This window comes from Notamacropus eugenii, chromosome 2 (genome assembly GCF_028372415.1).
Source record: "Notamacropus eugenii isolate mMacEug1 chromosome 2, mMacEug1.pri_v2, whole genome shotgun sequence".
NCBI classification, from domain to species: Eukaryota; Metazoa; Chordata; class Mammalia; order Diprotodontia; family Macropodidae; genus Notamacropus; species Notamacropus eugenii.
In genome coordinates this window covers 485,821,789-485,846,146 of record NC_092873.1, presented here as the reverse complement: position 1 = coordinate 485,846,146, position 24,358 = coordinate 485,821,789, and the positions used below count along the sequence as shown (strand labels likewise).

The window sequence follows — 24,358 nt, the reverse complement described above, 5'->3', positions numbered from 1 at the left end:
ATTTTGATTACATAAAATTTTAAAAGTTAAACACAAATGAAACCAATACAGTTAAAATAAGAACAGAAGGAGAAAGTTGAAAGAAAATCTGCAGCAAGATATAGAGAATTGATTCACATTTTTAAGAATAAGAGTCATTTCCCAATTGAAAAATGGTCAAAGGATGAGAATAGTGAGTTTTCTGAGAAAAAAAAAAATCCAAGCCATCAATAACCATATGAAAAATGCTCTAAATCACTAATAACTTGTGAAATTCAAAATAAAACACTTTTGGTAGAACTATGAACAGATCTAGCCATTCTGGAAAGTAATTTGTAACCATGTCCAAAAAGCTATTAAACTGTACATACCCAGCTATACTACTTACTATACCAAAAGAGATCAAAGAAAGAGGAAAATGACCCTTAAGCACAAAACATTTATAGTAGCTCTTTTTGCGGTGGTGGTGAAGATTTGGAAACTGAAGGTGAATCCATCAACTGGAGAACGACAGAACAAACTATGGTATATGTATGTGATGGCATGCTTCATGCTTTAAGGAATGATGAACATGATGGTTTTGAAGAAACCTGGGAAACCTTCTATGAGTTGATACAAAGTGAATGAACAGAACTAGGAGAAGGATTTATACAATAACAATACTACAAAGGCAAACAATTTTGAAAGAAGTGGAATGACTACAAAATATCTACAAGCAAAGAGAAAGGCATGGCACAAGAAAAGGTGACTCAAGAAATTAAATTTGGAAGGTCAACATTAGTAAGCTGTGGAATCAAGAGGTTTGACCGAAGAAATCACCATCATCTACAATGTCAGAGGAACAGGTGTTATTATTACCTCCACTTTACAGTTGAGGAAACTGAAGCAGAGAGGTCTGAAGCAGAGTCACGCAGCCGGTAAGTAGCTGAAGTCACATTTGAACTCAGGTCTTCGTGACTCCAGGCCCAGCATTCTTTCTATTCACTGCTACCTAGATGGAGGGGTCGAAATAATTGTGTAGGTGATTTGCTCCAAACCGGTGAGCCCACTGCAGCTTTTAGGGAAATGGCCTAGAGTGTGGGAAAGAGGCAGTTGGAGCTGACGAGAGAAGTAGGGCTAAAAGCGAAAGTGAATGGACATTGAGTTTTTGACTACAGAATGGCCTTGAGGAAGCTCAAGTAGGCGAACAGTTGTAATTGATGGATGTAATGGGGCACGAGAAAAAGAAAGCTGAATCCCTGGTGGTCTAGTGGCTAGGATTCGGCGCTTTCACCGCCGCGGCCCGGGTTCGATTCCCGGTCAGGGAAATAGTCCTTTTGTGGTGCTTAAAAGAAAGCAGCTTTCGATTGCTGCCACCTTCGTACCCCAGCTTAATGTACAGCCTTACTCTGGTTCTTTAGTATCTAAATAAATACCTTTCATCAGATTCTTCAAGGCCCCGAGGGCAAAAGGAAATCCTTACTGGGCTGGAACTCCCAATCCGGGGTTTTTCTCACCTGCACGATCCATAGGAGTTAAAGGCAGGAAGGGCAGGATCTACAAGAGCTGGATTCCAAAGTTCAAGCCTAGGCACCAGTGGGTGAGGCGAAGCGGGGTGTGCTCGAACCAAGTTGCCCAGAAAAGGAAAGAACTCGAGATCTGTTCTCATACTGCGTCCAGCCTCCTTCAGGAAAAAGAACTTCTCCAGACAAAACAGAAGTTCGCCAGGGAGAGGGTCCAAACTTATGAGGGTCTCTGGGGAAGTGCCGGGCAAGGTACACCCAGGATCTACCAGCCTTGTTCTGGAAAGTGTTTTACTGGAGCGAGGGGAAGCTGTGGTAGCATTTAGGGCAATGGACCAGCGTGTGGGAGAATATAAGCGAGTCGACTGGGAGAGCAGTTAGTACCGCGAGGAAAGGACCCGTCTTAAGCCCCATGGGTATCCAGTAGAGGCTGGAGAGGACACGGGAGGGATGCAGAAGTGTTGGGCTGAATAAGAAGTTCAGGAAGGTAAAGGCGTGCATCCCAATGGTTTAGTATTTAAACTTCGGCACTCTCGTCACCGTGACCGGTTTCGATTCCCGGTCAGGGAAGGCCTTTGGCAGCTCTTAGAGGCCCCTCAAAGGGTCTTTATAACCGAAAAGAGATTCTGTTCTTACCAGTTCCACTGCTTGGCCCCAGCTACAAACGTCCCCGAGCCCTGCTCACTCACGGTCTTGATTCATTTCCATGGGCCTAGCCACCAAGTCCCAGGGACAGAAGGAAAGGCGGAACGGCACCCATGCCAAACATCAGTTTCACTAGCCTTCCATCTGGAAAACTGCCCGGGGGGAAAAGAGGGTAGGGTATCTGGTAGGTAGATTGGAGGCGGAGCAGGGTGAGCAAGATCAACTAGCTAGTGGGACTATCTTGTTCAGAGAAGGCCTTCCCCGATTTCCAAGGGACCAAGTTCCAAGGTTTTCTCTGGTGGTCTGAAGATGATGATGGCAGAGTGCCTCTAACTGCCGGGACAAATGCGGGTGGCCATCCAGCTGAGAGAGGAGGGGGTGCTTGCTCCTGCCGCTGCAAGTGTACTTTAGAAGCTGTCCAAAAGGAGTCCAGTCACAAAAAGTGTCCTCCAGAAGGGTGCTCGAGCTAAAAAACGTTCGCATGCATGAGCCGGGAATCGAACCCGGGCCTCCCGCGTGGCAGGCAAGAATTCTACCACTGAACCACCTATGCGACGGGAGGAAGTCTTTTTTCTTCTTCTTCTTTGTCTCTGATTTCTTAGAACACACGCAGCCATCTAGTGGGCCAGGACCCCTGCGTCTATTTTCCCATCATACCCAAAGAATCTTACCTAACATTTTTGCCTTCTGCTTTGGGCTTCCTCCTGGATCCTTCCCCTAAATTCTCGTACTTCTACTTCTCCTACTCTTCCTATACCTCTTCCCCTAGAGAGGTTGGTTAAATGGCCTTAAGGTAGGTATCTGAAAGTTGGTTTGGTGGGGAAGATGAAAAAGGCCCAAAGTCCAAGTCTTCCTTCCAATCTACCCTTCAGCAAAAATCCCATTAGGTTTTGGGACCAGATCCTCCACACACCCCTCATACAAACGCAGGTTTATGCAGTCGTGGACTATGAAAGACCGTGGGTTAGAAAGAAGGAAGAGGTGTTCTTGGAGTCTAGGGCCTGGCGCAAGTCGCTCACTCTTCCTTTGGTAGCTCTTAGGTGCCAGCGGGAGCCTGAGAGCAGTGGAAGGCAAAAGGTAATTGGGTGACGTGCCAAACCACGCCTCCAGGAAAGAATCTGATGTCGAGCCCGAAAGCTAGACCATCACGCCACCCAGACCGTATTCCAACACACCATCTCTGTGCTCAAGTAACCACAGCCACAACACAACCCACAAGTTGAGAGATAGTTCGGTTCACCCTACTCATTTCCTTCCAACACGCTCTGACCTCTCCCCCAGGACCAGCACTATCCAAGCAACTCCACATGTCTAGGACCATCCTTCCACATACGCTGACCCAAGCACCCTACAACTTCCCTAGATGAAGCACATTCATCTCTCTCACCCCACCCCACCCCCTCCTCCCACTTTTCTCCTTCGCTTCTCCCACACCGCAGCTGCTGTCGCCTTCTGCAACGGCATCCTGGACCCTGCCTCTCTCTCTTTAAGGAACACACGCAGTTCAGCCACTAGGCCACCCCATCGAGAGCCTCCCTCTTTCCAACTAGCACGTCCCAAGAGCTTTCTGCTGAGAGTTCGGCAATGGCTCCAGCAATTATTGGTGCGGGGGACTAAAGGGTCCATCTCCTTTGGAAAACACTCCGCCCTCGAATACTCCCGAAAGCAGAAGGGCCAGTGGAGAGGCGCAGGTCTAGATGTGACCGAGAAATACCGGGGAATGGGTGTGCAAATGTCGTGTCAACTGTAAGACAAAGTTTAGATCCGGAGGTGCCTTGAAGCACTGGGAGGACTTCCAACCGAGGAGTGAGCGCTGGTGAAGGGGTATCCCAAGATGAGTGGAGGGTCCGTGCGAAAGGAGGGCTTCGCCTGTTTGACCAGGTCAACATCTCCATGGAAGTGAAAACTGACCAGGAGCGAAGACACCAGCTCAATCGATCTTCAGCAGATGAGGTCCTGGAGCTTGCAGCTACTCTGCCTTCTTACCCCATCACCCATCCATCCCATCCATCGTCCATCAACCTCCAGGAGCTGCTTGATCACAGCACCTCAGCCACATCTCCCCAAGCCCTCGCCCTAGCGCTTATTCCCCTACCTTCGACTTTTCCACCTCTCCTCCTCCCACCCTATTAGTTTTCGCCTCCTTTGGACTCTGAAAGAATGAGCGCATGCGCGCGCGCGCGCACACACACACACACACACACACACACACACACACACACACACACACACACACACACACACACACACACACACACACACACACACACACACACACACACACACACACACACACACACACACACACACACACACACACACACACACACACACACACACACACCCTTCCCAGAGGCTATCGAGGGGGGAATAAAGGGGGTTTTTTACCTAAGGTTCCTGAGCTTTGTTTCTATTTTTTTAAAAAACATGTTGATAGCTCTATTTCAATAAAAACATTTTGGGGGGCGATATTTTGGATTTCGTTTTATGCATTCAAAAATGTTATCCTAAGAAGACTGCTGCAGACATGCAAAGACATCAAACACAAGCTCGAACAGACACACGCGAGTACGGTGAAGAATTCCTTCCTTTGCAGAGTCATCTCTTTAAAGATGAAAAAGGATAACGGCTCTAGGGCACAAGAGACTAAAGGACCCACGAGGCCACTCCATCCAGTGCCCCCCTCTTTTCAAAAGCATGTACCAAAAGCCCGTTGCTGAGAGCCCAGCAACGGACCAATGGGTCCCGAAGCCGCTCAAGGGGTAGAGTTTGAGAGGGGTTCGAAGCAGGCAGCTGAGGTGGTTAAGAAGGAAAAGAGCCTTCCAGGTTTGTGAAACTGGGGGGCCTTAAGAAGCTGACACTGAAGGAGGGAAGGGAGGGGGGGAGGGAAGAGGATATATCTGTGTGTGCATCTCTAGGATGCAGAGTGAGTGTATCTACGTATGTGTGTCTGCGAGTGTTTTATGTATATGCATGCCTTCCTGGGATGCGATCTGCCTTCTTATCTGTATTTCTGGGATGCTGAGAGCCAAGGATTGTTTACCTCATTCCTCGTTAGTGTAGTGGTGAGTATTCCCCGCCTGTCACGCGGGAGACCGGGGTTCGATTCCCCGACGGGGAGGAGATTATTTATCTTTTTTTAACACATCACACAACCCAAAAATTCTACTCCTTCTCTACTATCTGCAGCCCCAACTCGGGACTCCCAGCTTCTCCAAGTTCAAAAGATGTCATTATGGCACTAAGCGAGCAAGAATCAACCGGAGTATCTCCCTCTGGGGCCTAGCTAGCCAAACTGAGACTTGCTGGCCACTCCAGTTTCAGATGCCCAAGGGTCTCCGTGTCTCGAAATCATTGCAGCCCCAGACATGGGGCTCCTTTCTTGCCCAGTAACTCGTCTCCGAACGAAAAAGAAGCCTGAGAAAGAGCCAAAGCTTTGTTCCTGTTGCCACCAAAGGAAACTTGTGGGCTGTTCACAGCTTGCCTGATAGAGCCGGAGAGGAGTCTAGGACTGCCAAGGCCCATGTGCCCATCTTAGACTCGGGCAGCCTCTGACCCCACCACCCGGTCTCTGACCCCAAGCCCTCTAGCGTGCAGGTGATGTGCACTCTAATCAAACACTCAGTACCACTCACATCCTCACATGCAAAGACACAATCCGACAATCAGAAAGTGGGAGAAAGAAAACCTCGTGTCAGGGGCGAGCGGAGGGCTATGAGGGGAGAGGGCAGGGACATAGAGGACTGGGACAAGACTTGCAGGAGGCAAGAGTTGTGGCAACCCAACCCGTAGAGGTCACAGGCTGGTTCGAGCGCCCTCGAGGACTTTGGGTCTACGGCTCTCAGTCCATTCCCAATACTTCAAAGCTGGCGGTCTCAGGCTGGCCTGCCGACGGGTTGTGTCTACCGTGCAGCCAACGGTACCACCAGCCTTGACCTACTTCACAAACGAGAGTCTCCTGGGGATCCAGAGGAACTTGGAGATAGGGATGATAAGGGATGAAGCTGAGCTTGGGCTTCAGCAGGCCACGTCTCTGGCAGACGTGGCAGGAGCCCTATCCGAGCTGAAGGCTTCGGGCAAGGAGGGCTGCTGCCCAGGAAGCAAGAGAAGATCTGGGCTGGCCTCAGATAGCGTGTGAGGAGCGAGAGAGCCAAATAAGCGAGTACAGCTGTGGGCAGGGCTCTCGTGCTGGCCACAGGCGGAGGATCAACAGTGGAGCAGTCTATCTTCTGGAGTAGGGTGGAGGCAAGAAAACTTTTCGTTAGGCGTTGGTGGTATAGTGGTGAGCATAGCTGCCTTCCAAGCAGTTGACCCGGGTTCGATTCCCGGCCAACGCAGCCATTTTTTCAGCCACACCACCGACCCCTACATAGAACCACAAAAGACTTTTGCGCTTTGCTTGCCCTCAGCCAGATTCCTTATGATTTCTCTCCTCCTTAGGGGCGTGGGGTGTGTCTGTGCCCCTCTATTTCTGTCCTTTATCATCCTCTGGATCTTTTCCTTCTTCTAGACACTCTGGATCTCGAGCCCAGTATTTAACTTCAACTTCACAACGTTGGAGTGCCTCCTCTGTTCAAGGAGACTCTAGAAGGCTGCATCTTTGGAAGATAAACCGCAAACAGCCCCTTCCTTACCCTCAATGATCTTTCTTCTGGATCACACTGATGGTGGGAGAGAAAGCATATTCACGAACTCCAACGAACTTGGGATCTCACCAATTAGAACATTTCTTCCAAAGATGGATATCCAATTTAAGTCAGGTCTACTATCCTCTAACATTCCTGTCAATCTCCTCCTATAAAATTTCTACGGAAATTTCTACAGTGCATCCAGGTCATCTTTTGCTTTTCCTTTCTGGATCCAACTCTTTGTGCATTTTTCAGTACGTTTAAAGTTAAAACAAACAAACAAAATTTGAATGCTTTTTTGGGGGGGTGAATATATATATGTATATATATACATATATATATATATGCAAATGTTGTCTAGACTAAAAAGCGGATAGGGCAGGTTATGAAGGGTTGTGACTGACAACTACGTGCCAGGTTCTGTGCTCACTGCTCCAGAAACAAAGAAAGAGATGAAGAGGGCGCGAGGGAGGGACACGAATCCCTGCTCTTAAACAGCCGAAGTCTCTCCCAGAGCAAAAGATGCCTTTGTGACATTAGGCAACCAAGAGCCACCCTTAGAATCTCCAAAGGGAGCTATCCAAAGGCAAGCTTTCTGGAGGCAGCCCACAGGCGTGCTCCCCACCCCTTTCACTTGCTCGCTGACCCTCCCCCAGTCTCAGGTGCCCAAGGGCTTCTTTGGCTGTAGCCACGGCCGCGAGTTCCCCCTCTAGCCCAGTTCCTAGACTCCGACCTAAAAGGAATCCCAAGCCAGGATTCAGTACCCAACCTCCGCAGAAAACACCTGTGGGCTGCTCACTAAGAGCTTGCTCCAGTCCTAGTGTGTGTGTTCGTCCTTCGTTGCCGAAGAAGACCATGCCATCAGAGAAATTATGACAGGACCTGGCACTTGACTTTGTTTTGAGTGAGGGAAGGAGGTGCAGGTCACCAGCCTCACTTCTCCTCCAGAGCCATCTGAATCCAATGACCAGATATTCATCAGGATGACTGGAGATGACCCAGGATGAGGCAATAGGAGTTGAGTGACTTGCCCAAGGTCACACAGCTAGTGTGACAGCTAGTGAGTGTCAAATGTCTGAGGTGAGATTTGAACTCAAGCCCTCCTGACTCCTGCACTGGTGCTCTATCCACTGCACCACCTAGCTGCCCCTCCAGTCCTAGAGATGACCTAGAGATGACCAAAAGCAGAGGCCCAACCCCTAGCTCCAAGGAGCTCGCCTCCATGTAGCCTGCAACCTACATACACAGACCCAGTTCCACTCACACATAAACACAGGCATACTCCTTATGTGTAAACTATGCAAACAAGTTATACAGGATAAATAAGGGAAATTCTCAGAAAGAAGGCACTAAGATTGATGAGGACTGAGAAATGTTTCTGGCAGAGGCTGGGACTTTACTTGAAACTTGAAGAAAGAGAAAATAGGAGACAGAGATGAGAAGGCAGAGAGATCGTGGTGTGAGGCAAACCCACTGAAAAGGTTGATTTCACAGATGGAATAGTTTGCTTAGAGGAACAGCAAGGAGGGCAGTGTCACATTATGTCAGGGTATGTGGAAGGAAGTGAGGTGTAAAACTGGAAAGGAAGAAGCTGTGGTGGAATTAAATTTGAAGTTGACCCTCAGGAGTCATTGGATTCACCAATCTCAGGAGGTCTCTGAGGATAGGATCGATGTAGGCATAAGTCCTGAGAAAGATAAAGCCAAAAAGTCTGTATTTGGCTAGTCAGGTAGTCAGGTAGATACTCACATGTGAAAGCCTCTAGGAGCACAAGGTTAAAAAATTCTTTTATACGTTACTTTTGGGCAGTATTCGGCAGCATTAGCAAGTATACTTTAAATCGGCCTCAACAAAGGTCAATTTTGATATCAGCTAGGTATCAGGAATGGGTAGATGTAGTTTATTTCACACATATATTTCCAGAACAAAATACCCTACCCCATCAAGAGAAGAGAATATATGCATTTTTCAACTTGTGAAATGTAAAATAACAATGGTTATTTCTACATTTGTGATCTACAATTTTGTATTTTTATCCCCAGGACCACATGGATTCACAAGTGTATTCTACCAAATATTAAAGAACAATTAATTCCAAAATATGGTGCTGATATCTAAACCAGGAAAAGCCAAAACAGAGAAAGAAAACTATAGATCAATTTCCCTAATAAATATTGATGAAAAATTTTAAATAAAATATTGGCAAGGAGATCACAGCACTATATTACCAGGATCATACACTATGACCAAGTGAGATTGTAGGACTAGTTCAATATTAGGAAAACTGTAATTGACCATATCAGTAACAAAACCAACAGAGATTACATGATTATATCAATTGATGTAGAAAAACTTGTGACAAAATGTATTTTGTCACCCATTCCTATTAAAAACACTGGAGAGCATAGGAATAAATGGAGTTTTCCTTAAAATGATAAGTAATATCTATCAAAAACCATCAGCAAACATTATCTCCAGTGGGGAAAATCTAGAACTCTTCCCAGTAAGATCAAGGCATAAACAAAGATGTCTATTGTCATAAATATTATTCATTATTGTACTAGAAATGTTACCTTTAGCAAGAAGAGAAGAAAAAGATATTGAAGGAAGTAGAATAGGTGATGAGAAAATAAAGCTATCACCCTTTGCAGATGATACTGGTGGTATATTTAAAGAATCCTAGAGAATCAAATAAAAGAACTATTTGAAATAATTAACAACTTTAGAAAAGTTATAGGATAGACAATAAACCCACATAAAGCATCCACTTTTCTATATATTACCTACAAAGCCCACAATAATGGACAAGAGTAAGGAAGAAAAATTAAATTTAAAATAACTGTAGATAATATAAAATACTTGGGGTCTACCTGCTGAGACAAACTCAGGAACTATATGAACACATTTGCAAAACACTTTTCACACAAATAAAGTCTGACATAAACAATTGGAATAATATCAAATGCTCATGGGGAGGCCAAACCAATATAATTGTTTTAATGACAACACAATCTGGTATTTTTCCACAGTTCCGATTTTCGATAGACATCCCTGGAAGTATTATTTGAATGAAATATAAGTTCTTAGGAGCCAGTAGGGAATGTGAGACAGAATAATAGGTATGACCACACTGATTTTTTGTTCGATCATTCCTTAGTCTTAGGCAGCAACCATTCTATGATCTTATGGAGAATACAGTTTTTAATGGGGCATGAGTGACTCAGGGATAAAAGATAAATTAAAAGAAAAGGACTGTACAGATAATACAAAAATACAAGCCAGAGTGAAGAGAAGAAAGAGAGTTCTTTCTTACTCATCAAGATGCATCCAGTTCAAGGGTCTACTTCTGGGAAGATGTTTTTCCTTGCAAATTTTTAGTTAAAGGTATCTGTACTTGACCACTGTCCACAAATTGTCCAGTTTAATCTACTTAAACTGAGAGATATGCGACTTCAATCAGCATCTCAGTAGCTTTAATAAGGCTATTAGTTACTTGATTCTTAGGATTCTTTTCTAGGGCAGATTTTCAGAGATATTTTTTTCCACTAGATCTATTTTCCAGGTTTCACGTCACTTCGGTGCTACTTAAATCTGCTCGTAAAGAGACTTAATATGGTTTAGTAGTGTCTTACAAAAACGTAATCACATTAGTCTTCCGGCAATTATTTCATAAGGGTCCCGTCCAATCATGAATCTAATGGGTCACCATAAAAGGTTGACGACTTGGGCAAAGTGCAGGAGGCCCGTATTATGTTCTGTGAGGAAGGAAAAATGTTTGTTACCTGTTCCCTGGTGATCTAGTGGTTAGGATTCGAGGCTCTCACTGCCGCTGCCCGGGTTCGATTCCCGGTCAGAGAACCCTGTTTTAACATAACAGATGAGCACAAGCATCAAAAACTAGCGTTCTGTCAAGGTGCGCCCGAGACCCTTTGTTCTGTTGTTTCGTATCATCTGGCCAAGTTCTGTTTGGGAAAAGAAAACTGGAGTCCATCCAGATTGTCCTCCTGGCAAATTGGTGGCAGGACCCGGGTGTGGATGATCGGTGGGCAAGGTACAAGGGTGGGCAACAAAGAACAGTTTTTGTCAGAAGCCTAGTCCTTAAAGTGCCCAGGAGGGCTTTCCCAGGTGTCTATCAGCGGGAGAGTGTAGGACTTCTCAGAGAAAATGGGCATGACTAGGAGAGGTGCTGCATGGAGCTGTCCAAAAGGTGAGGAATACTTTTAAGAGGTCACTTTTGCATGGGCCGGAATCAAACCCGGGCGTCCCGTGTGACTAAACGAGAATTCTACCACCGAACCACCCATGCAACACACGTTTATCTTGCCTCAGCGATCTCTGTGATATCGATGCCCAGATATTTGTGGTATGCCCTGAGTCAAAGTCCAAAATTTCATGTGACATAAGTTCACCCTAACTTACAACTTTTGCCATTCTGCTTGGCTTCCTCGACCTCGCGCCTCCTAAATTTCTCTCTTCCTTTCCGCCTTTCTCCTTTTACGTACTCCTTCATCCTCCCCTCCTTCCTCCCTTTCCTACTCCTCCCTGTCCTCTTTCCCTTATTCCTCCTCTTTTTTCCCTTTCTCTTTCTCCTCCTCCTGCTTCCTCCGGGTTCTCCTGCACTACCTCCTCTGAGGAAGTCCTATGACTGCCTTGAAAGTATCTGAAGCTACGTTGCTGGAAGTTTCCAAAAGCATGTTGTCCGCACATTTCTCTTCCGATCTACTTACCCTCTGGCAAAAACACAGGTCACTGTTCCTCCACGCACCTTTTATCTGCTCTCACGAATGTGTAAGCTCTCCCAACGAAGTTCTCGCCAGTGAGTTGTCCAGAAGGCATGTGTCAGTGGAGTCAGAAGCCTGGGCGTGTGGTTCTGTCTTCTCCGCGTCCTGCTCAAGCAGCGGCATGGGACTATAGTAGAAGGCAAAAGAGACATGTCAGGAGTGGGATTCGAACCCACGCCTCCAGGGGAGACTGCGACCTGAACGCAGCGCCTTAGACCGCTCGGCCATCCTGACTCTCCTCCAAAGGGTTCCCCTCCCTCCTCTCTGGAAATAGCATAGATAATACAACCCCAGGCCCAGAGCTGTCAGTTCATCTCATTCAGTTCCTTCCACAAACTCTTTTTCCTCTCCCGCTAGCACAGTCTAAGAAAGCTCACCTGTCCAGAACCAACCTTCCACACCTCCCGCACGCCATCCCGCCCGCCACTCTATGCCAACATGCACACCCTCGGGAGGGCCCCAAAAGACCAGCACCACAACAACGCCCCCCCCCCGGACCCCTCCTGCTCCCCTGACATTTCCGAATTTTGTCCCCGATCCTGGTCCCACCGATCTCTTTAAGGAACGTACGCAGTTCATTCCTGGGGCCTTTCGTTCCTTCCCTCCTCCCCCTCACCCCCAATCAATTTGCCTTTTAATCATTATCACATTTCAGACAATTTGATGGGAACAAAAGATGGGAAGATTTTCAGAACTCTGGATGAAGTGACACAGGTGTTCAACAATACCTTAAAATGTTAAATTTTGAAAATTGTTTTCCAGAATTATTTTAAGATCGCCTTCCTTTCAAAAAAAGAAACGAGTCCTCAGCGTCTGCTGGGAGCCAAGCAATCATTGCCAGGACACTAGCGCGGAGGATGAAAGGAAGGAAAGGGGGAGCGATACGTAGTAGCCAGCCGAGGGAGCACCTGGCGAGCTTCTCAGAGAAGGAAAGAGGTGGAGACCTGCTCTCACGCAGAGCCCAATCGCCTAGGAAAAATTCAACTTCTGATACTCTCTGCAAAGCAAGAGGCACCGACCTAGCTGTGACCAGGGCATGCTGAAGAAAGTGTGCAAGCGTCTGGTTGACTGTGACGCAAAGCTTAGACCAGGAGGGTCCTAGGAGCTCTGAGAAAATTTCCATCCGCGGAGACAGTGCTAGCGGAGAGCATTCCACAAAGAGTGACGAGTAAGAACGAGAATGGGTACAACATGTACCAAATCAACATTGCATAAGAGAGGAGAGATCGGCTGAAAAGAGAGGCGGATGCGGTCCCAGAGCAATTAATTGTTCTCCTTTCTAGCCCCACCCCATCGCCCTCCAGGCGCAGTTTTTTCTCAGACGCAGAGACTACGCGGATGAAGTAACTCAGTAATTGGGAAACTAAGAGGAAGAGTATTTTGGAAGTCAGTCTCTTTTATTGCAGGAAAGGACAGACATCCTGGAGAAATGAGGAACTAAAGGTAGGATGGCCGGGGAGAGTGGACTGAGAGCCAGAGTGATTAAGTATGTAAAGGACTTGGGAAGGAGGCAGGGGCCTTTGTGTTTTGTCAGAGTCCGGAGTTGTGGGTCCCAGGAAACCCCAATGCAGAGACCAAGTGGGTGGGTGTGGGTGTGGGTGTGTTTGTCTAGCATCTGGTCGGAGGAAAAGGAGGTACTATTTGGCTGTTTACTCGTTAGTATGGCGGTCAATATCCCCGCCTGTCACGCGGGAGACTGGGGTTCGATTCCTCAATGGGCAGCAACCATGTTTTCCTCTTTTTGGCACACATTACCCAACCAAGTTCTCCTCCTTGTTGCTGCCTCAAGTCCCGTCCATAGAATCGAAGTCTCTCCGAGCTCAAAAAGTGCTTTTGTGGCACCAGGGGGATCATTGTCACCCGAACCATTTTCCCTAAATCCTTGCTAAACGCTGACCTCATCCTTAGAATCCTCCACACCTCCGGGTTGTCCAGGAGCGGGCCCTCCTCTACCCCAGGCGCCCAAGGGACTCTATCTCTCAGAACTAGTAACGTAGCGACTGCTTTATCTTGTCTGGTTCTTACCTGCTCGCTGGCCTGACCGAAAAAGAAGCCAAACGGTTCAGTGCCCGATTTTAGCAGAGGAAGCCTCTAGATTGCTCATAGCGTGTCTGCTCTTGCCGTAGAGGTCCTGCCTGATGCCAGCGCCCTAGGAACCAGTCTCAGGGGCCCCAGTGCCTCGATCCAAGGAGCTCACCCCAACGCCCAATCTCTGAATGCACAGGCTCTTGCCTACAGTTGGCACCCAGCCAATATCCCCAGAACACCGTGTCACTCACACATGAACACTAGCGGACACTACTGGACCAGAAAGTGGGTTCAGGAGAACTCAGCGATAGGAGTAAGGGGAGGGTAGTATAGGATTGGCGCAGGGCACGAATGCTTGAAAAGCGTCACGTAGGATTGAGACCAGGGCCTTCAGGAGGCAAGAGTAGTGGCAACCCAAACCATAGAGGTCACGGACAGGTCCTGCAGCAGTCGTAGGTTTTGGTTCACAACACGAGATCAGTTCTTGGTCCTTTTCTCCTGGACCCCACAGAAACCTGGCGAGATTGAGCTGTCCTGCCTGCGGGATGTTTGGTGAATTCTCTTTTCCTCAACCTCACTGCCTGATATAGTGGCCTCCTTGACCCGCCTCACGGCTGCGGACTGCTCGCGGTGATTGTAGCTGGCTGTAGCGAGAGGCCTGGAGTCGAGGTTAGGGGACAACCGGACTGTGAGAAATTTAGCTGAACAGGGGCTTCACCAGGGCGCGTTGTCTGGTAGAAGTGACGGGAGCCCTGTGCCAGCTGAAGGCTTCCGCCAAGCTCGGCAACCAAACCTCGGCTACCAACGATTCTAGAAGAGTTGGGCTGGCCTCGGCTAGCGTGTGGAGAGAGTGAGTACAGATGCGGGCAAGGCTCTTATGCTGGGCCCAGCTGGAGGATCAGCACGGGAGCAGCCGGGGCTTTCACTGAGTCTTGGAAGAAGCAGGTGCCTAGGGAGTCTACCTTGATTGATACAGTGGTGAGTAAAGTTGCCTTTCAGGCAGTTGAGTCACCACTAGACGCAGCCTTTTACAATGCTCACTTGCCACACCGCCGACCCCTACGAGAAGGTATGAAGGCTCTTCTCCTTTGTCAGCTCTCTGCCATGTCCCTATCTTGATTGTGACCTCTTTGGGGCCCCTCTGGACATGTTCCCCATCTGAGGCACCAGAGTGGCCTTCTATCTCTATCCTCTGAAATCCTCTGGATCTTTCACGTTTTCTGGCTGGATACTGGCTCTGGAACCCAAACTCAACCTCACTTCATTCCACTTTATTTGAAAAACAATGGAGTGCCTAATCAGTGCATGCATGGTGTGTTGTTCAAGGGCTACATCTTTGGTAGACATGCAGGAAAGAGCTCCTGCCTACACATCCTAGGAGCTTTAATTCTGGGGGAGACAGACAATGGGGATAGGACTTATCCTCATGCACTCCAAAGTTTCTGGACCTCATTCATTAAGATATTGCTTCTGATGGGGATCCAACTGAGTCAGGCCTGCCTATCCTCTGATATTCCTATCCATATCCTCCATCAAGATTTCCACAGCGGCTCTGATATAGAGAGGCCAGTAAGCAAGTTTTTTATGGCAGTCTAGGTCCTGCACTGGGATGCTAGCTATGTCCCTGAGAAAACGGGACACATAGGGAAAACGTTGGGAGGATAGAAACAACTAGCCTAGATAATTATTGGTTATTTGGGGATGGGGAAAACGAGGTAAGGGAAAGTGCCAAGTCTAGGATGCCAGCCTGGGACATGAGTACTACCCTGTACAATTAGGAAAAAAGGAAAAGGGAAGAGTTTAAGGGGAAAGATCACAAGATCAGTTTTGGCCATGGTGAGTTTAGAATGTCCATGGAATTTCTACTTCTAAGATGTCTAATAGGCAGGTGGATATGAGTGACTGAAGGTGAGAAGAGAGTTTAGGTACCACATAAGACATAGTAAAGTCAAGTACTCACCTGAGCTCTCTCAAATTCCTCTCCAAACAACTTTAAAGTAGTGTCTCAAAATGAATTCTGGAGTGACAGAACCAACAAAAAGTCCAAGGAAGCAATTTTCCAACCCAAGATAGCTTAGAATACGGGCAGGAAAAGTTTGGCTGACCCAGGTGAGAATGGAACTGGCCACTCCCCAGCAAGTCAGCAGCAGCTCTTGGTGGTGGTGGCTTCTCCATCTCTCAGATGATATGGGAATGGGACAGCTAGTCCGAAGGAGATTACAGGAGATCCTTTGCTGGCACTGGGTGCGAGACTCTGTTGCATTGTCCATACCTGAGCCCCAGTCACAGTTGCAGGATAAGGAGGAGCACAAGACCACTTGCAGCTGCAGGGAAGCAGAAATCCTGGTCACTGTTCTAGGGAGGAAAAGAGGCTGCAAACCCGAGCACAGTCCAGGAGAGAGCAGTGACCACACCTCCCAGATCATACACCTTGGAAGAACCAAAAATTTACAGACCCCCAAACCTAGCTCTGAAAACAGAATCAAGAAAGGCCTGAAGCTTGATATAGTGCCTTTTGCACCCAGAGAATGTTGTACAACGTTAACATAAAGTTAAAAGTCAAGAAACAGGTTGGAGAAATGGGCAAACAATGAAAAAGAACCTGACCATAGAAAGTTACTTTGGTGACAGAGAAAGTCAAGATACACAATTAGAAGAATGCAGAGAAGTCAAAAATAGCTATATGCAAAATTTCAGAAGAGGAAATAGAATACTTAAATAGTCTTGTTTTAACAAAAGAAATTAAACAAGCCGTCGATGAGATCTGTAAGAAAAAAATTCCCAGAACCAGATGAATTCACAAGACAATTCTACTAAACATTTAAAGAATAATTCATTCCAATACTATATAAACTATTTGGAAAAATAGGCAAAGAAGTTCTACCAAATTCCTTTTATGACACAAATATGATGCTGACACCTAAACAAGAAAGGTCAAAAACAGAGGAAGAAAACTATAGACCAATTTCCCCAATGAATATTGATGCAAAAATTGTAAATGAAACGCTAGCAAGGAGAATAGAGCAGCATATCACAAAGATCATGCACTGTGACCAGATGGATTTATATCAGGAAGACAGGGCTGGTTCAATATTAAGAAAACTTTCAGCATATTTGACCATATCAGTAACAAAACCAACAGAAATCATATGATTGTCTCAATAGATGCAGAAAAAGCTTTTGACAAAATACAACACTTATTCCTATTTTTAAAAAAAATGCTAGAAACCATAGGAGTAGATGGAATTTTCCTTAAAATGATAAGTAGTACCTTGCTAAAAGCATCAACAAGTATTATTTATAGCTGGGATAAGTTAGAAGTCTTCCTGATACATAAGAAGAGAGGTGAAGCAAGGATGCCCATTATCACCACTGTTTTTCAATATTGTACTAGAAATACTGGCTATATATAGCAATAAGAGAAGAAAAAGAAAGAAGGAATTAGAATAGGCAATAAGGAAAGAAAAATATCACTCTTTGCAGATGATGTGAGGGTATACTTAAAAAATCCTAGAAAATCAAGTAAAAAACAAGTTGAAATAATGAACAATGTCAGCAAAATTGCAGGATATAATACAAATCCATGTAAATCATCAGCATTTCTATATACAAAGTCCAGCAGCAAAAGACAGACAAATCCATTTGAAATAACGATAGACAATATAAAATTCTTGGAAGTCTACCTGACAAGAAAAACCCTGGAACTATATGAGCACAATTACAAAACACTTTCCTTACTAAGTCAGATCTAAACAAACAAGCAAAAAAAGATGTCACCCATCAACCTCAAGGAGCTGCTTCCTCATGACCCCACTGTACCCATATCTCTCCATCAGCACCTTCCTCTGGCTTCTCCTTCTCCTCTTCCACTATCTCCTCCTTGCTATTCCCTCTTCTGCTCCACCCCATTCCATATGTGCCTTTGACGCCTTCTTGATAGAGAGCAGTGACCAGCCTCCTGGAGGGTATCCAGAAAGGACAAAGATTTTTAACCTAAAGTCCTTAAATATAATTTCTTTTGAAAAAAATAGCTATTTCAATAAAAATCGGTTTTGTTGGTAATTTACTGGATTTCATTTTATAAATTCAAAAATGTTGTCTGCCCAACTATTTTGGAGAGCAATTTGGAACTATGCCCATAGAGCTATAAAACTATGCATACCCTTTGATGGAGTAATACTATTACTAGGTCTATATCCCAAAGAGATCATAAAAAAGGGAAAAGGACCCACCTGTATAAAAATATTTATAGCAGATCTTTTTGTGGTGGCAAAGAATTGGTAATTGAGGAGATACCCCTTAGTTGGAGAATGGTGAACAAGTTATGGTATATGAATGTAATGGAATAGTGTTGTTCTGTAAGAAATGATGAGCAGGCAGATTTCAGAAAAACCTGTAAAGAGTTACACGAACTCATGCCAAGTGAAGTGAGTAGAACCAGGATAACATTGTACACAGTAACAGACACACTGTGTGATGACCAACTCTGATAGACTTAGCTCTTCTCAACAATACAATGATCTAAGACAATTCCCAAACACTCAAGATGGAATATGCTATACACATCCAGAGAAAGAACTGAAGAGTCTGACTGCAGATCAAAGCACACTATTTTCTTTTTTTTCTTTTTCACGGTTTTCCCCCTTTGTTCCGATTCTTCTTCCACAACATGAGTAATGTGGAAATATGATTGATATGATTGTACATGTATAACCTGTATCAGATTACATGCAGTCTTGGGGAGGGAAGAGGAGAGGGAGAGAGAAAAAAATTGGAACTCAGTCTTATAAAAGTGAACGTTGAAAACTATCTTTACATATAATTTGAAGAAAATAAAATACTATTAAGGACAAAATGTTATCTGAGAATGCTACAGCAGACATCCAGAGGTGTCAAACACATAGATACACATAGGCACATACTCAGTCACATATACGCACACACCAGGTAAAGAATTCCTTCCTTTCGAGAGCCATCTCTTTAATACTGGAAAACGATCTAAGTCGTAGAGAAGGAACAACAGACGTGATTGCAGAAAAGGGATGAAGGGGGTCCGGGGGCGGGACAATAGTCCTTGCTCCTTAAGAGCCGAAGTCTCTCCCAGAGCAGAAGACGCCTTTGTGATATTAAGAGGCTAATAGCCACCCTTAGAATCTCCGAAGAGAGCTATCTAAAGGTAAACTTTCTGACCGCAGCCTGCTGGCCTGCTCGTCGGCCCTCCCACAGCCTCTGGAGCCCAAGGGTTTCTTTGACACTTATTGTAGCAGCGGCCGCGAGGTCCCCCTCTCGCCCAATTCCTCACCTCCGACCTAAAAGGAAGCCCAAGCAAGAGCTCGGGATCCAACCTCCGCAGAGGAAACCTGTGGGCTGCTCACTAAATGTTTGCTCCAGTCCTAGAGGAGCCTGGGGATGACCAAAAGCAGCGGCCCAGCCCCTGGCTCCAAGGAGCGCACCTGATATAGAACGCAGTCTACATCCCAAGACTCAGTTCCACTCACACACCAGCAACATGCAGAAGCAACTGGCGAAAGTGAGCTCTAAACTCTGTGGCAGGGGCAAGCGGAGGACCGCGAGGGCACAGGCAGGGGTTTGGAAGATTGGGACAGGATCCGGGTGGGGAGGGTGGAGGAGGGGACACAAAAGCTGTGGCAACCCAAGCCCCAGGAGTGGTGGACGGGTTCGGGAGCTATCTTGGGCTTTGGTCCAAGAGACGCGTGTGCTCGGTCTTGGAGAGCCTTCCTCGTTGATTCCAGGTCCCCAAACTGGCGGGCTCTGGCTACCCAGCCTGAGGGTGCATTCGGAGCGGCAGCCACGCCACGGGCGAGGGCGTGTGGGAGCAGTCCTCTAGCTCTGTTCTTTCTCATTTTCTGATTCGTTCCGCTGGATGCTGGATCTGCAGGTCGAAACTTCACTTCAGAAGAGTTACAACAGAGATACTATCTAATCAGAACAAGGTCACTCACCATACGGCTTCATCTTTGGAAGGTTAACGAGGAGGCCCTAACTTCTCTTTCAAAGAAAGTTTTGTACTGGAGAAGGCCAAAGGTGGAACTGAACTTCCAGGCCTGGGGAACCTGCTGCCTCCAGGGCATGTGGCCCCCTAGGTCCTGAAGTTCCGTCTTTTGACTGAATCCAAACTTCACGGAACAAATATGGCCAAACTTCAGGACCTGGAGAGCCACATGTGGCCTCGAGGCAGCAGATTTCCTACCTTTGACTATTACACTCATTCACTACAGCAGATCTGGAACTTCATCCATCAAGACATTCCTTCCAAAGATGGAGATCCAATTTAAGCCCGGCCTGTTCAGCTTTTAGCATTTCTGTCCATCTCTTCCAAAAAGATTTCAACAAGCTATCTAATGCAACTTGATTTCCTCTTGATTTTCCATCCCATGTCCAACTCCTTGTCCATTTTCAGTGCACTAACTAGAAAACAAAGGAACAAAATGTGAATACATTTTTTTTGTACAGTGTGTATGTACAAGTCTGGTCCTTTACTGAACTGGACAAGTGATTGCCTATGGTGGGGAGGGGAAGAGGGAAAGGAATTAAGGGAGAGAGAATGAAGAGTCTAGGATGGCATGTTACCAGCCTGGGTGACTGGGAAATTGGTTGTATCCCTCTACAAGTAGGAAGTGGGAAAAGTTTGAGGGGAAAGATCATGAGATCAGTTTTGGACATGGTGAAGTTAAAATGTCTCTAGGACTTCTACTTCGAAGATGCATAATAGATAGTTGAAGTAAGAGATTGGAAGTCAGCGAGAGGCTAGTGCTGTATGAGTAAATCTGCGGGTCATCTGCATGGGGATGGTTATTTAAGCAAGGAGAGCTGAAGAGTTCACCAAGGAAATCTTATACGTGGAGACGAGAAAGAGCACCCAGCCTTGGAGTTTGCGTAGTGGGACAGAACACTCGGCTTTGCCAATCTTCTCTGATACAGCTTGCATTTGTAACTGAATATGCTACAGTATGAAGAACGGTAAAAACAGAACTCGGAGCGTCTGGAAGTGTATTCTCTCACGGTTACGCATATTAATTTCCCATTCACAAAATGCTTAATTTTCCCTGCCCTCCGCCAAGTCCCTAAGGCAGGTGAAAAATTAGAGTAGAATGGAGCCCATCTCAGGGGTGCATTCCGATCCCTTCACTGTCCGTTTGGAAAACTCAGGACGGAGTTGGAGATGGAGCGTCAGGGAGAAAGGCCAGATCGAGGTGGGCAATGGTAAACTTTTGCCAGAGGAGGGTCTTCCCTAGCTGTCCAAGAGATGGAACACCCAGATGTTCTCTGGGCTCCTCAAGTGAATGAAGGCTGGCTGGCAAATAGACTGCAGAGGATTGTTATTTGTCCTTCTTCCTTGAAAAGGACTGCGAGACCAGGGAGTTGATGCCATGGCATGCATGTGACTTGCATTTAAGTGAGGACGGTTGTGCAAAGTCACCACCCTCACTTCTCCGGAGCCATCTGGGTCCGGTGATGAGATACAGATTGAGGGTTGAGGGATCTGCTATGCTGCTGGAGGTTCTGTCCCTGAAGCCTGCTTGGATATGCTCCTCTCGGTGCAGCATGGCCAAGGCAGGGCTGGGCTCTGCTCCCTGTTCAGTGTGCCACAGACCTTTGCTGTTGGTCTTTCAGGTCTCTCTGGGACAGAAATCTTCTCTGCTCCTTTGTTCTGTGGCTTCTGCTGCTCTAGAATTTGTTGAGAGTTCTTCTTTACAGGTATTTTATGGGCTGTGGGGTAAGGGCTGAGTGTCTGTGCATCTTTCTACTCTGCCATCTTGGCTCCTCTTAGTCCTCTGTTTTTAAAGTCCCTCATAACCTAGCTCCTTCTTACATCTTTATCTTTCATATCTCCACCTTCTCTGCTCTCAACTCGTTCACTGGGAGTTTTCCATGCCTAGAACTCTCTTCCTCACAACTTCCTGTAAGTTTCAGCTGAAGTCCCACATTTTGCTTAAAGCTTTCCTTATCCCTACTCCTTAATTTTAGGAGTGGGGACTCCCTCTGAGACCACTACCCAATTTATTCAATATATATATCTTGATTGTTCGAGGTTCTTTGCAGATAGTCTCCAGCATTGAGCAGAAGCCAGAAGTGGTTCCACCCTCCCCTCATCCTACCTCTCTTTTCTTTGTATCCAGAGTATTTAATACAGTGCCTGGCACATAGTAGTAAATGCTTAACAAATGTTAGTTGATTGATTGACTCTTCCCAATTGCCATTTCCACAAGCAGAAAAGAAAAACTCTTTATAAACTGGGATACTTTCATGTATTTCATGTAGCTTTTCTCTTTACGTGCTTTTGTTATCTTGGGAAGTTTAACGGATATGCTTGATGTGGAGCAGACATTGTAATTCCCTGTCTCCCGAGTTCTTGTTGGGAGTTTGTTCTTCTAAGCAAATGAGGTTGAATCATTATTCTGACAGCCCTTCCAACTTCTCACCAAAAAACACAGAGTAGGGAGGATCTGCTGTGTGACCATGAAAACTCTCAGATCCCTTAAAATATTTCTTCAGTCATATTTCCACCTCTAGGATCCCTCCCTACTCCACCCCTCCTCCTCCCACACCCTCTCCCTTCCATTCTTATTTCCACATCTTTTCCTTGCCTTGTCTTAACGCTAAGGTTGAATACTTCAAAATATGTCATAAACCGCCCTTAAATCCTTCTCCTCCATTTCCCTACCTCCTTTTGTCCTAAACAGTTACTCCTTGCCAAATCCCAGCCCAGGCTTAGTACACCCTGCCACCATCATTACACCTTGTATCGCCTTCCTAGGGGTAGAACAACCTAACTATACATCCTCTACCTCCTCTCCCCGGAATAGCTCCCCTTCCCACAAGCTCCATTGCTGTCACACTAGCTTGTTAGTTCTTCATGGGTCACATTCAAATATGACCCTCTCAGGCACAGCATAAATGATTCCCACCTCTGGCCTTCCATGATTTTTGATCACCCCCCCTTGTCTCAGATGGGATGAATCCCAAAGTGCTTTCAAAGTTCAGCTCAGATGCCACTGACTTGCTACAATCTTAAATTTAGGGTTGAGTAGCATTCTTAGACTGCAACGATTCTCACTCTCCTTAGCCTACCCCATCACTTTAGAGATAAGGAAAAAGACTTAGGTTATTACTTTGCTTAGGATTACCTCAGCTATTAAATGCCAAGGAGAGATGACAATTCAGGGCTTTTTCACTCCAAATTCACTGGCCTATCTACGACAGTACCTCACTGCCTCATCTCCCGCATGCTGCCTGGTATTTCAGATAATTTCCCAATACTTTCTCCTTATTGATATTACCTCTTATGGTTTTTGCACATGCTCTTCCTTGCTCCTGAATATTTTGTTGTATTAGAAGGGCACAGAAAGGTTTTCACAAGTGATATCCCCATTAGATAGCTTCACTATCATACCATTGACAAAAAAGGTGTGGAATAAGAGAAGCTTGTTTGTAATGTCTGTTGAATTTACAACAAGAACTACAGTAGCGACCACATACCAATAATGTTTGATTTGGTAGAACTGTAATACTGACTGCCCTCCACCAAGGTGTCTCCCCTACTTATCTCCAAATTCTATAAAACTGTTTGGAGGAGGTAGCCACGGAAAACCCTTTGCTTCTGGACTCCCCACCTCAGATTATCTCATTTGTACGTAATTGTTTGCATCTTGTCTCCCTTATTAAACAGCTACCTCCTTATCAGACTGTTTCTTGGGAGCAGAGATTTTCTTTTGCCTTTCTTTGCATCTACGGCTCTTAGCACATTGTAGGCACAAGTCTATTTTGTTGACTGACAGACTGACTCGCACCCAAAAGTATGGACTCACAGGGTCCTTGCTGCCATTTGAGGGTGGTACAGACCAAACATGAACATACGTAGATGCAAAAACAAAACAAAACAAAACAAAAAAACCAACCCGTATTTACGTTTCGTTCTTTCATTTGTGTTGTCAATTTCACTGAAAATGAACAAGGAGTTGGATCCAGCAGAGAAAAGTATGAGAAATCCAGTTTGCATAGGAATCCGGTTGAAATCTTATTGCAGGAGAGGGACAGGAAGGGGTAAGCCCGGATCTCGATCTTTGGAAGGAATGTTCTGATGGATGAGATTCCAGACCCTTTGTAGTTGTTCACGTATGCGTTCTATTCCATGCTGCCCTCCAGCATGAAGCTTCTTTGAACTGGAAGGTCACTCTTTCCTGTTCGTCTTCCAAACACCTTGATAACTAATTTGGTGCTTTGCAAAGAACAGGCATTCAATTTCAGCTCAAGTGAAGTGAAATGAGTTGAGGCGGAGTTTGGGGTTCTAAATGCGGCATCCAGCCTGATAGCGGGAAAGATCCGGAGGATGAAAGAGGACATAGGATGAGTGGGCGGCTCCCATTCCCAGGCTGGGAAACACTCTCAGAGGCCTCCAAGGAGCCGAATAATCAAGTAGGGGGCATCGCAGAGAGCAGGCGCAAAAGTCATTCATACTAGTGTGTAGGGTGATGAGATGTGGCAAAGGAAAAGAGTGGTGTAAAAAAAGCTGCGTTGGCCGGGAATCGAACCCGGGTCAACTGCTTGGAAGGCAGCTATGCTCACCACTATACCACCAACGCAAGGTGACAAGAAAAGCGATCTCTGTCAGGGTTCTGGGAGATCCAGGCTGTTCACGGGCTGATGTGCCAGTTGGGGCCAGCACAAGTGGCATGCCCGCGTCTATACGCGGTGGAGGACTAGCTCACTCCAGACGTGAACTAAGGCCAGCCCAGTTTCTCTTGGCTCCTTGGCAGCCGTTCTCATTGTCATA

At 46.1% G+C, this 24,358-nt stretch overlaps 6 non-coding genes across 6 annotated transcripts; 3 read left to right on the top strand and 3 right to left on the bottom strand.

Moving 5' to 3' along the window:
* The first annotated feature begins 1,214 nt into the window (after positions 1-1,214).
* Positions 1,215-1,286, top strand: TRNAE-UUC (transfer RNA glutamic acid (anticodon UUC)). The gene has a single exon. It is a non-coding gene; the product is annotated as a tRNA-Glu (tRNA).
* Positions 1,287-2,608: 1,322 nt separating this feature from the next.
* On the bottom strand, positions 2,609-2,679 carry TRNAG-GCC (transfer RNA glycine (anticodon GCC)). Its single transcript has one exon. It is a non-coding gene; the product is annotated as a tRNA-Gly (tRNA).
* Positions 2,680-5,174: 2,495 nt separating this feature from the next.
* Positions 5,175-5,247, top strand: TRNAD-GUC (transfer RNA aspartic acid (anticodon GUC)). The gene has a single exon. It is a non-coding gene; the product is annotated as a tRNA-Asp (tRNA).
* A 1,144-nt stretch (positions 5,248-6,391) lies between these two features.
* Positions 6,392-6,463, top strand: TRNAG-UCC (transfer RNA glycine (anticodon UCC)). Its single transcript has one exon. It is a non-coding gene; the product is annotated as a tRNA-Gly (tRNA).
* A 5,223-nt stretch (positions 6,464-11,686) lies between these two features.
* On the bottom strand, positions 11,687-11,769 carry TRNAL-CAG (transfer RNA leucine (anticodon CAG)). Its single transcript has one exon. It is a non-coding gene; the product is annotated as a tRNA-Leu (tRNA).
* A 12,326-nt stretch (positions 11,770-24,095) lies between these two features.
* Positions 24,096-24,167, bottom strand: TRNAG-UCC (transfer RNA glycine (anticodon UCC)). The gene has a single exon. It is a non-coding gene; the product is annotated as a tRNA-Gly (tRNA).
* Between the last annotated feature and the right edge of the window lie 191 nt (positions 24,168-24,358).